This window comes from Sinocyclocheilus grahami, unplaced genomic scaffold (assembly GCF_001515645.1).
Source record: "Sinocyclocheilus grahami isolate Dianchi unplaced genomic scaffold, SAMN03320097.WGS_v1.1 scaffold291.1, whole genome shotgun sequence".
Lineage (NCBI taxonomy): Eukaryota > Metazoa > Chordata > Actinopteri > Cypriniformes > Cyprinidae > Sinocyclocheilus > Sinocyclocheilus grahami.
This window is the reverse complement of record NW_015505470.1, coordinates 1,225,765-1,237,447: the sequence shown is the minus strand read 5'-3', so window position 1 is coordinate 1,237,447 and position 11,683 is coordinate 1,225,765. Positions and strand designations below refer to the sequence as shown.

The window sequence follows — 11,683 nt, the reverse complement described above, 5'->3', positions numbered from 1 at the left end:
GGCCAGGGAGTAAAACAACTGGCAATGGGACGTGTCTGGGGAGGCAAACAGGTCTACCTGAGCGTCCCCAAAGCGTCTCCAAATCAGCTGGACTGTCTCGGGGTGGAGTCACCATTCTCCGGGAAGGGTGGGCTGACGTGAGAGCTTGTCGGCTGCACGATTGAGTTCGCCTGGGACATGAACGGCGCAAAGCAACCTCAGATGCTTCTGACTCCAGAGGAGGAGATGGCGGGCGAGTTGCGACATGCGACGGGAGCATAGACCGCCTTGGTGGTTGATGTACGCAACGGTTGCAGTGTTGTCCGTATGGACCAGTACATGCTTGTCGTACAGCAGCGATTTGAAGTGGCGCAGAGCGAGCCATACTGCTTGCAACTCGAGGCAGTTGATATGCCACTGCAGCCGGGGCCCCCATCTCGGGCCCCGGTCATGAAGCCAACGCTGAAGCGGTCTCATATGAAGCAACCCGAGCGGCGTGACAGCGGCTGTGGATGCCATATGCCCCAGGAGCCTCTGAAACTGTTTCAATGGAACCACCGTCTTGCGCTGGAAGGACCCCAGGCAGTTCAGCATTGACTGGGCACGCTCTACTGAGAGACGTGCTGAGAGGTTGACTGAGTCCAGCTCCATGCCAAGAAAAGAGATCCTCTGCACCAGGGAGAGTTTGCTCTTTTCCCAGTGGACCCGAAGCCCCAACCGGCTGAGGTGACTGAGCACCGTATCCCTGTGTTCGCACAACTGCGCTCGGGACTGGGCCAATATGAGCCAGTCGTCGAGATAGTTGAGAATGCGAAGTATGGGCTGTAGAAACCTGACCTCATCTCGGCTGGAGGGACTGGCTGCATCGCGTCCTTCGCCAGCAGGACCGCAATCTCTGCACGCAAGACAGGAGCATCCCTGTCCAGTACAGATGTGAACCGAATGCTCCTGAACTTAGGAGGACGCCGGGCGAACTGAATCGTGTAGCCGAGTCTGATGGTTCTCAAGAGCCAGCGAGACGGCCTGGAGAGCGCTAACCAGGCCCCCAGCGACCGAACAAGCAGGACCAGGGAAACCACCGACGTACCCGCAGTGGAGCAGCGGAGTGGAACACAGGGACAGGAGGCTGTGCATCCCAGGGTGGGGTCTGAGTTCGCGGCGCACCACTTACCTGGCTCCACAGGTGGGCAGGGGGCTTGCGAGGAGGCATAGTGTCCCTGAACCGGACCCTGCTGCCCATCGGCGAAAGGAGAGGGGGACGGCCATGTGGAGACTGGGTCTCGTGCATTGCCATCCTCGCCCTCTTGGGACCCGGAGGCCAAGGAAACTGCACTTTTATTGAAGTTTTGGGTACCACCGGCTGGGTAGCCAGTGGCGGAACAGCCGACGGTGGGGTGGAGACAGCAGCAGACCACCGGGGCAGGATATGTCGAAACGCCTCTCTCTGCTTCTGCGCAGCGGAGAACTGTTGGGCAAAGCCCTCCACCGCTTCGCCGAATAGGCCGGCCTGGGAGATCGGGGAGTCCAGGAAGCGATGCTTGTTAGCCTCCCTCATATCCGCCAAGGTCAGCCATAGGTGGCGCTCCTGGACCACCAATGTGGACATTGTCTGATCCAGGGCCTGCGCCGTGACTTTCGTCGCCCTAAGCGTGAGGTCCGTCGCCGTACGCAGTTCCTGCAGCACACCTGGGTCAGCACCACCCTCGTGCAACTGCTTCAACGCCTTGGCCTGGTGGACTTGCAGGAGGGCCATGGCGTGCAGGGCCTGTCCAGCAGCACTGTAAGCCTTGGCCTAAGCCTGGACGGAAGGCGTGGACTACCTCTCCAGGCGGCGGCGCTTTGCGGGCAGAGCTGCATAGCAATTGCGCTCTCGACTGGGGGGATGTCCACATATGCTTGGGCCGCCCCACCGTCGAGGGTGGTGAGGACGGAGGAAGCACCAAGTCTGTTTCGGGCAGAAAAAGGTGCCTTCCAAGACCTAGTAACCTCCTCATGCATTTCCGGGAAGAATGGAACCAGAGGCGGCTGCCGACGCCCGGCCTGCGCCCCCAGGAACCAATCATCCACCCTTGAGCGTTCGGGAGAAGGAGGAGGCCTCCAGTGCAGCCCGACACTCTCGGCAGCCTGGGAAAGCATAGTGGTCAGCTCTGGATCTGACTCGGGCAATGCCACTCTTCCTGACGGAGGCAGCGCAGCCGAATCCTCATCTCCAGAGCCTAGCTCGCCCTCCGAAGCAGCGATTGACATCCTGTCATCCTCCTGTGCTCCGCAAAGAAGGAAAAACACTTTTTTAGAGAGAGCGCTGAAGCACCCAGGGGAGGTCGCGGCGAGACTGCAGAATGGCAGCTGCAGCTTGCCGAGGTTTCAGCAGCCTGGATTGCAACCCCCGCTGACACGTCGTAACACCAACGCCAGCTGTTTCTTCCAAACACTCGCGGAGAGTTGTCCTGAGAAGGCTCGGCTCCGAAGCGAAAAGCTGATGTGCGTTTACACTCAAAGGTGATTGGGCTTTCGGGCGAGATCCCAAATTCGTCAGTCACGACTGACGTAACGTCGAACGTGACTGACTGAAAGGGAACCATGGTTACATACGTAACCTAGAGACGCTGCTCCTGGCAACAGGGATAGCTAGTATGTTTGCTTAGCATAGCGTCAAACATGACAATTTATGAGACTAATATCATGTTTTTCTCCAAAATCACTAATGTTTGAAACAATTAGCTTGGTTCCATGTTGCTTCTTATCACAGTGAGGCATAAAATATTGTATAAAATTCTATACTGTAACACAAGGTATGTCAATTAGCTTTGCATTACAATTGTGTGTATTGTCTTCCATGTTTCATCAGTCAAAGCATCTCTATCTGCATGTTATTCAGCTGTAGTGATATCTGATGCATTTTGTCCATATAAGGGATTTTCTGGAATATGATAAGTTTAATACTTCTATGAGTCTCACTTGTGAAACAGGCATTATAGTACATGAGAGTGTTTAATGCTCACATGGCCTCATTTTGGGTAAAAAATTACTTTGTAATGCAGTAAGTTGAGTAGTTTTTCAGCAAGCTACTTTTTACTCTTACTTGAGTCATATTATTTTTCAGTACTTTTACTTGACCTCAAGTAAATTATTCCTTAAGTAGCAATACTTTTACTTTAGTACAATTTCTTAGTACTCTTTCCACCACTACTTAAATTACATATATCACGCTTTTAAATACTTCTAATAGTTATAGTTTTAATTGAAATAATAATCATACATTATTTTGTATTCAAAATTTCCTCTGATGCAACTTGAGAGCTTTTTGTCCTATACCTGAACTGTGGAGAAGTTTCTTCCAGAAATGTGCATCTTAGTTTTAAGTTAAAATGGTTGTAAAATGTCTGAACGACTCTCCAGCTAGGCCTGCACTTGCTGAAGCATGCACATTTTAGAGACAGAATTTATTTAAGTTTGCCCATGGTTATGATCCATAACATTAGTCATGGTTTCTGCCCTGTCCTCTAAATTAAACAAAATCACATAGTAGACAGCAAGGTAAACATAAAGCTAGAAATGTCATAAACGATTTTGTCTGAATCAAAAATGACTTATTAAAATGGGTTTTCCTATGAGTTAGATGTCATACTCAGAGGTATAAAGGTATATAGTCTTACATAACACTGTGACCCTTGTTCATTTTAGTCCTTAAATTGCAACCTACTGTGAACTGTACAGTTATAACCAAATCACAGCAGTGACATTTCCAGGACACCAATTTTCTGAGATGCCTTGTGTTCAGGATTTCAAATGTCTATTCCACCATCTGCTACCAAATATATTTAGACCATAATGTGCTGTATTAAAATCCGCCTTTTTCACAATAGGCTGTCTGAGTTCACTACTTCCAAATAAAGAACATAAAATGAGAGATTTTATTTGCTTGCCTCCATGGGTGTATTTTCAGTATGTGCACTAAAATACTAAATGTTGCTGTCAGAGCCCAGCATCTGGCATGGAGATACATGACATGGCCATCAGCCTCTGATATCTGTTGCCATGTCTTTAATTCTAGCTGAATCTTGCATCAACGCCAGGAACATTTTTGATCAATATAACTAATTGTCAGATTAATGCGGTTCATTACCTGTGTTTCTTGTTCTCAATGGTTTAAAATGATCTTGTTTAAAGCTGTTGTAAAACACTGCCCCCTGTTCTACAAGCCCCTAAAAACAGGCTCTGTTAAATAACAAAAGGGCAGTCTGTGGTGTCTGCCTCTTCCTCCATGGAAATGTCAAGAAAATGCTCTCAGAGCCACACCTCTCCACGCAAGAAGCCCCAGGGGAGACAGTCTCCCATAGACATTTTCGGTCACTTTCATTTTTCCACATAAAAGCACAGTATTTCTCATGTGCTTTATGCTTACTTTGAATTTTTCAATGCAGGGCTGTTCTAACCGAGAGATCAATTTTTGTAGCAGAGGCAGACAATTGCATTCATCATATTTTCTTCCTCATGTCAAACCAAGTCAGTTTCACACATTCCACTCTAGCAGAGATGAATATTACAGAAAATCAGTAGGTTCTACAGAATACTATTACGATCTGTACACAGGACAACATCCCTCCTGAGTGGATGTAAATGATTTAGCACACATTATTCTGGGCAGCCAATAGACTTTGCCAACTGTCTAAGATTAGGCGACTTGGTAGATTAGTAAAAGAAGGATATCAAGACACATAGACACATTTATTGTCTTTCCATGTACTCTAGTAAAGGGTCCAAAATGTGAAGAAGAAAAAAACACAAACTAAAATGGTGCCAGAATGTATTTGTGGCTAATATAGAGAGATAATTAACAAGTGAATATGTAATTGAATAAATCAATAAACAGCAGACTTCAGAATGTGTTTTCTCCCTCTGGAAAAGCTCTTGGAATAATGTCTGGGTTCACATAAACTGCTCTTTACCTCTCTGTGTATTAAACAATGTTTAGTCTATGATCTTCTCACACATCCATTTACTCAATACCTCAGTCATCATACTATGTGCATAATACATGATTAAATACAAAATACTGTTAAATCATTTTTTCTGTGAAACATTAGATTAAAAGACAATAAATTGAATTTTACTGCCAAATATCAATAAAGTATTGTGTTTTTTTAAGTATAAAGTATGAATTTGATAATTTACTGTGAAAAGATATACTACATTCAAAAAGGTAATACATGTAGTTTTATTCTAATGCATTATTTCAGTTGTTTTATTTAGCAAAAATATGAGTAGTCTTATAATCTATATAGTGAAACGCAAAATTATTCTGATTATATTATATTACATATTAATATGTATGCTTGTTTTCTTGTACATTGGGGTGTTTAAGTTACATTTTCTGAAGTTTAGCTGGTCTTCATTACATTATTTTAATGCTGTTATTACTGTGTATTTTAAAATACAAACAGATTTTTGTATATTGTATTCGAATAGCTTGGAATATGAACTTTATATATGTTATATATGGTTGTGAACTTTAAAATATAAAGGCACCAGATGCCAAACAGTAATATCTGAATTTCTGGCAACCACAGCTGTTTTTCCTTGTAGATTTGACATTAGTGTATTCGCACAGTCTAGCCTACTTCAGTTGCAGTAATCAGAAAACGCATTTTTATGTATTCCAACCAAAAGTTACACTATACTAACTTATTTTTGTACACACAGAAGCCATAGCAAGCACCTGCCTAAAAAGGTATTCATCTCTCTGATCATTTTATCCAAGCAGTGTTTGTTTTAGAGGAAAAACAACTGAATAAATTGGTTTAAAACATGCACCTCACCTTCAAGCCATATGATATTAGGAATGAGCTCTGTTCTTCTGTCCGTTTATATCCACAACTTCTTGATGTTTAGCATCTTTTCCCCGCACAGTCTCAAACTGTCCATTCTCGTTTGTGCCAGAGCGTTCAATTTTCACGATGCTAAAGAATTTCACTTGACTGAATCAAACGTGAGTGTCTCTCTTATACTGGCCACAGTATATTAGATTACTAGTCTTACATCTAACTTTAAAAGCCAGTTTTCAATAGTTACTTGAAGTGCGTGCTGTCAGCAGAAGAGCGCGAATGCAGGGCGCAGCGCCGCTCTCTGAGCCAGCAGTAACTGTGAGCGCATGGCATGTAGGAGGCGGAGTTGACTAATCTCAACACGAGCGCGTGTAGAAATGCCCAGAGGATCCAATGACAGACGAACACAAAGTACAATACAAACCCGGTTCCGGAAATAAATAAATAAATAAATAATCTGTCAAATGTACAGTGTCCCTTCAACATTTTTCGGACAGCTAAAATACACATAAAATGCAGGTAAAATCACTTATCCACTTTTCTACACTCTCGGAAATAATAAAGCTACTATTTATGCAAATAAGGCACACACACACACACACACACGTTGTGTTTCCATGTTTTATGGGGACATTCCATAGGCGTAGTTTTTATACTGTACAAACTGTATTTTCTACACCAAAACCTACCCCTCTCAGGATACTTTCTGCATTTTTAGATTTTCAAAAAACTTCATTCTGTATTATTTGTTTGTTTGTTTGTTTTCTCATGGGGACCTGAAATGTCCCCACAAGGTCAAAATTTACTGGTATTACTATCCTTGTGGGGACATTTGGTCCCCATAACGTGATAAATACCAGGTACACACACACACACACGTTTGTTTCTGTGAATTGTGGGGACTTTCCATAGACTTCTATTATTAACGATATTTTCTACCCCCTAACTCAGTCCTAACCCTAAACCCTTACAGAAAACCTGTTTGCATTGTTACACTTTCAGGATAACATCATTTACCTTTTTAAATATTTTTTTATTAAAAAAAATAAAATAAATGGGCCCAACTATGTAAAAAAAAAATTCAGGTTTTACTATCCTTGTAGGAAATGTAGCATAAACAAGTACACACACACACACACGCGCGCAATATTACTTACACTATCAGAAAAAGAGAGAGAACGAAACCAAATACAATTCTATTTTGTATTTTTACATGTAATTGTGTTTTTAATGTTCTATTTATTAAAATCAAGAATAAATCTCATTAAGTTAGCATTTTAGGCATTTAAATTTACATTTTACATTTATTCTAAAATAACTCAAGTCAGTAACAATTTAAACTATATTTTATTTATGAACTGTTATTTATTACAGTTTTCTTTCAACTGCTTACACACATTTTCAAAACTTTACATACAAATCCAAGAATTGCACACGCAAAATGCAAAATGCCTCACATCTCTTGCAAAAGGAAGCACTGCATTCAAAATCTCAAAACACATCTCAAAAGCAAACATTTGTCTTACGTTGCAAACACCTTTGGCATAATATTATATTTTTGGATATATCATATATACACAGTTATTCAAAACCTAAAGCTCTTATGTACAAACCCTATGAGCTACTCTGCACATTTCTGTACGAGATTGAAAGTAATTGGCAGAGAGATGTTGAAAAATTCATGGTAAACACGAAAGCAAGATTGAATATAAAAATGTTTACTGTAAGCATTTGTGGTTGTGAATGCAGTATTGCACAGTATGAAAGAAAAGAAATACATCAACCATGTGTAGTTGTGTAGATGTGTATAGGCCTATTCTAAAGCCATGATTGTTTAGTGTTAAGTAAAGCACATGTGAGGAGTTAGTGTGAGGCACTGATGAATTAGTGTGGCATATTGACTGGTTGTGTTTGAAAAAGGAAAGATAAATAAACTAACAAATTTGGAAAAACAAAGTAGATCCCACTTAAAATTTGGAACATGGAAATTAAAAAATTAAGTTGAATTCAATCAAAAATACACATTTAGAACTCTTAAAGTTATGTAGATCACACACACAAAAAAATTACTAAAGAAATACTAAAAGTAAGTTTACTTTATGTGTCAACATTCTTTCAACAGACAGAAAAATTAAGTAGTTTTTACAAAGACTAGTCTTGTTTGATCTACATAATAAATTTATGCAAAAAAAATTCATCATGTTTTACGTAAATCGAGCAGAAAATTTTTATCAGTGTAGAATTGTGTCTTGTGTTTTGCAAAAAGTGTTTTATGAAATTAAAAACTGAGTCAAAGGTCGAGAATTAGTGTATGGTTTTGCAGATTTGAAGCGTGGTTCTGGTGTTTTAGTGTCAGGTTTCAGAAACTGTGTGACAAAAACAGATTTAGCATGAAAGCAGTTGAAAAAAACTGTAACAGTCACCTTATTTTCGGATCATCAGGTAGCTTAACACTGATCACAGACACAAGTTGTAGATATACCTTTAATTTCTCCAAGCTGATTGCTCACTAAAAACCCACAGATCATGTTTTTCTAGAGTATTTCAAGAGTTATTTTGAAGTGACAAAGTGGTATGAGCGGGTGAATTGTTGACTATCTATTTAATTAGTCTTCCCATCAATGCCATAATTTTGTTAATTCAGCGGGCATTTACACGACACCGTAAAAAAAAAACTTTTATGCATTTTGGCCATTCATTTACACAACAATTGCATTTTGGGGGCCTGACAATGCAAACTTTTGAAAACGGGTTTAAAAGTGAAAGTGTTTGAAAATTATAGTGTTACTGTCTCCATGTAGAAATGTGTACATGTGCGTAGTGCTTCTTGAAATGATGTGATGTCACTTTATTGTCATCATCACTCTTTTTGCAACTGCCTGCATTTAGAACAATTTCCTCCCCTTGACCCACATAATTGCTTTGCCTCAAGGGGCTGTGAATCAGTTCTCACTGTCAGAAGTACACCCCCATGTGATGTGTCAATACCTTCCATAAGATGCACACACACAAAAAAAGTGATTAATCGTATTGTGGTCTACAGTCATGGCCAAAAGTTTTGGCAGCGACATAAATTTTGTGTTTTGCAAAGTTTGCTGCTTAAGCTGTTGTGGTGTTCATTCACATTGTTTCTAGATTATTGTGTAGAGTGATCAGGTGCATTTTAAATATTTGCTAAAAGCTTAATTGGACAAAAAATGAACTTTGCAGAGTTCAGTGCAGAGCTTGCTCAGGAATGGCAGCTGGTTGGTGTGAGAGCATGACTTTTGGACAACAGTCTGGTGAAAGAAGCCACTTCTCTCCAAGAAAAACGTCAAGGACAGACTGAAATTATGCAGGAAGTACAAGGATTGGACAGCACAAGACTGGTGCAAAGTTATTTTCTCTGATGAAGCTCCCTTCCGACTGTTTGGGACAACTGGAAAATCAATTGTTGCTGTAAATAGGTTACTTAATTGTCACGGATACTCCAATGTTTCTTGCTCATCTACGTAACATCTCAGAAAGTGTTTTTTTTTTAATTATTATTATTTTCTGTTATCGCTTTTAGCTTGCTGACTGGGAAATCGGAAAGCACTATTTTTTGTAAAGCTGCTTTGGAACAATATATATTTTGAAAACCACTGTGCAAATATTGCATCAAACTGAATTAATTATACAATTTTAATCCTTACTTACATTTTAAGTAGGCTACTCTATTTTAAAGGAGATTATACACTCTGGCATATATACCAAAAAACCATTTTGATTTATTCATTGAGCCAGCTGAGAAAAGACCACCATAATAAGATTCACAGCATGACACCCATGATATTCACGTCACAAAACAGGCTTCAGGGTCAAACTTTTCTTCTATAGTAACAGTTTGCCCGCAGTTGGAATACTGGCTTGAGTGGACATCCTTTCACCATTTCCTCTTTGTCTAGCACTCAGAAATCACCAGAGAGCAATTTTATGTGGAGAAAAATAGCTTCAAAATTAACCTTGTATCGTATCAAATTAAAAGATGAATGAGACTCCTTTCAGATGCTAAAACTGTTCAAGGTTGTTTGGCATCAAGAGAGGAAAACAAGTTCATGGTAATTTTGGATGAGTCAATGTCATTTAATGTGTCACTCTAATTTAGAGACTGTTAATGCTTCTCATGGGACACCATGTTCTGCATCTTCACATCTGGACTTGTCCTGGCTTAGGACTGTCCTAGAGAGGTTAAAACAGATGAGAATGTCAATCGCAAAATTTTGGTCTGTTGGTCTGTTCCTCAAGAAAGAAACAAGACAAAGCAACAAGCTGGAAAAAATGGAACAAAAGACCAACAAATTGTGACATAATCCTCCCTGTTTAAAGGGTGGCTCATAATGCTCATAATGCCACAAAGAACAACAATATATATAAAAAAAAAATGTTCAGGAGGGAGAAGGCGGTAGAGAGAAGTAGGAAAAGGAAAGATAGGCCGTGAAGTGGAGACCACAACAGAGCCATGAAACAAATAGCCATACCTTTGCCTGACAACAAAAGGTCTAGGTGTTATAACCACTTGACATGTTAACACATCTCTTTTAAATTCAACTACATACAAAATGCTTGAATGTCTTTTAAAAGTTGCGAACTTCAGTAACTTTTTTTTACAGTAGTTGCTCCTCTAAAGCGTTCACTGATGCAATCCTGGAACTTGCTTTTGATTCCTGGTGGACTGTTCACCGCACAACAGACTCCCTGAAAACCTGTTAAAATCAACCAGTTAGATTTGTTTCCACATTAGTTTTCCATATGCATTAGATGCTCAGTAAAAAGAGTGTGGTCAGCCCGTAAAAGTAACGTCTGAGACTAGGGATCAGCAAGCTAGGAACTCCAGGACCACCAGAGCAGGGACCTCAAGACTTTACAACATTTAATGGTAAAATATGCTGATTTAGTTATTGCTTTGATATGACTACTGAAACTAAGGTCTGACTCCAGAATCACACCAAGATTCCTGACTTGATTTTTAGTTGTTTGACCCCTAGAGTCAAGGTATGCATTCACTTTGAGAACTTCATCTTTGTTTCCAAATGCAATGACTTCCGTTTTCTCCTTGTTTAACTGAAGAAAGTTTTGGCACATCCAACTATTAATTTAATTTAATAGTTGTCGAAACGCAAGTGCAAACAAAAGTGATGAATGATCCACTGAACTGTTTTAAACTTGGTCAGACAATTTATTTTCAGTACTAGTATAAAACCTTTTAATTTTCTTAACTGATTTAATTTAATTTAATTTAATATAACATTTAAGATGATATCAGATGTTTATGCAGATGTGTACTGTCACTGAAAGGGGAAAAAACACTTTTTTACGTCTAGTTTAAAACACTTTTGAACAAACTACTGTGGAATACTAAACATGATATGATAGACAGGGAACAACTAATAGCTAATTAAATTCCTGCATAATTGTTGCCTATTAAGTGTCTTATCATAATGGACAGTTGTCGTGTATTTTTTTTTTTTTTAATGGTTGTTCCTTAGATGAGAAAGGCCAAAATAAACAGCACAAATACAAATAATTATGTGATTTCAAAAGATACAGGTGCCACTGTGAACTCTATAAACAAAATTATGTTTGGTAATAGTTTGTAGAATAATAGCTTCAAAGGAATGGTTCACTGAAAAATGAAAATTTGTTGAAAAATTACTTACTCTCAGACTATCCAAGATGTAGTTAGGCTATCTAATAGAAATAGCTAATAAAACATCACAATAATCCACGAGTAATCCACACAACTCCAGTCCATCAATTAACCTTTTGTTTAGTGAAAAGCTGCCTGCTTGTAAGAAACAAATCCATCATTAAGGCATTTTTAACTTTAAACCATTGCTTTTTGATAAAAAACGAGTCCT

At 40.0% G+C, this 11,683-nt stretch overlaps 1 protein-coding gene across 1 annotated transcript in view; it reads right to left on the bottom strand.

Moving 5' to 3' along the window:
- Positions 1 to 5,924, bottom strand: part of LOC107600777 (D(2)-like dopamine receptor) — a 115,392-nt gene extending 109,468 nt beyond the window's left edge. Inside the window, exon 1 of the mRNA XM_016292743.1 lies at positions 5,799 to 5,924. The gene's annotated coding sequence lies outside the window, so the exon portion shown is untranslated. The remainder of the gene's footprint in view (positions 1 to 5,798) is intronic.
- Positions 5,925 to 11,683: the final 5,759 nt, after the last annotated feature.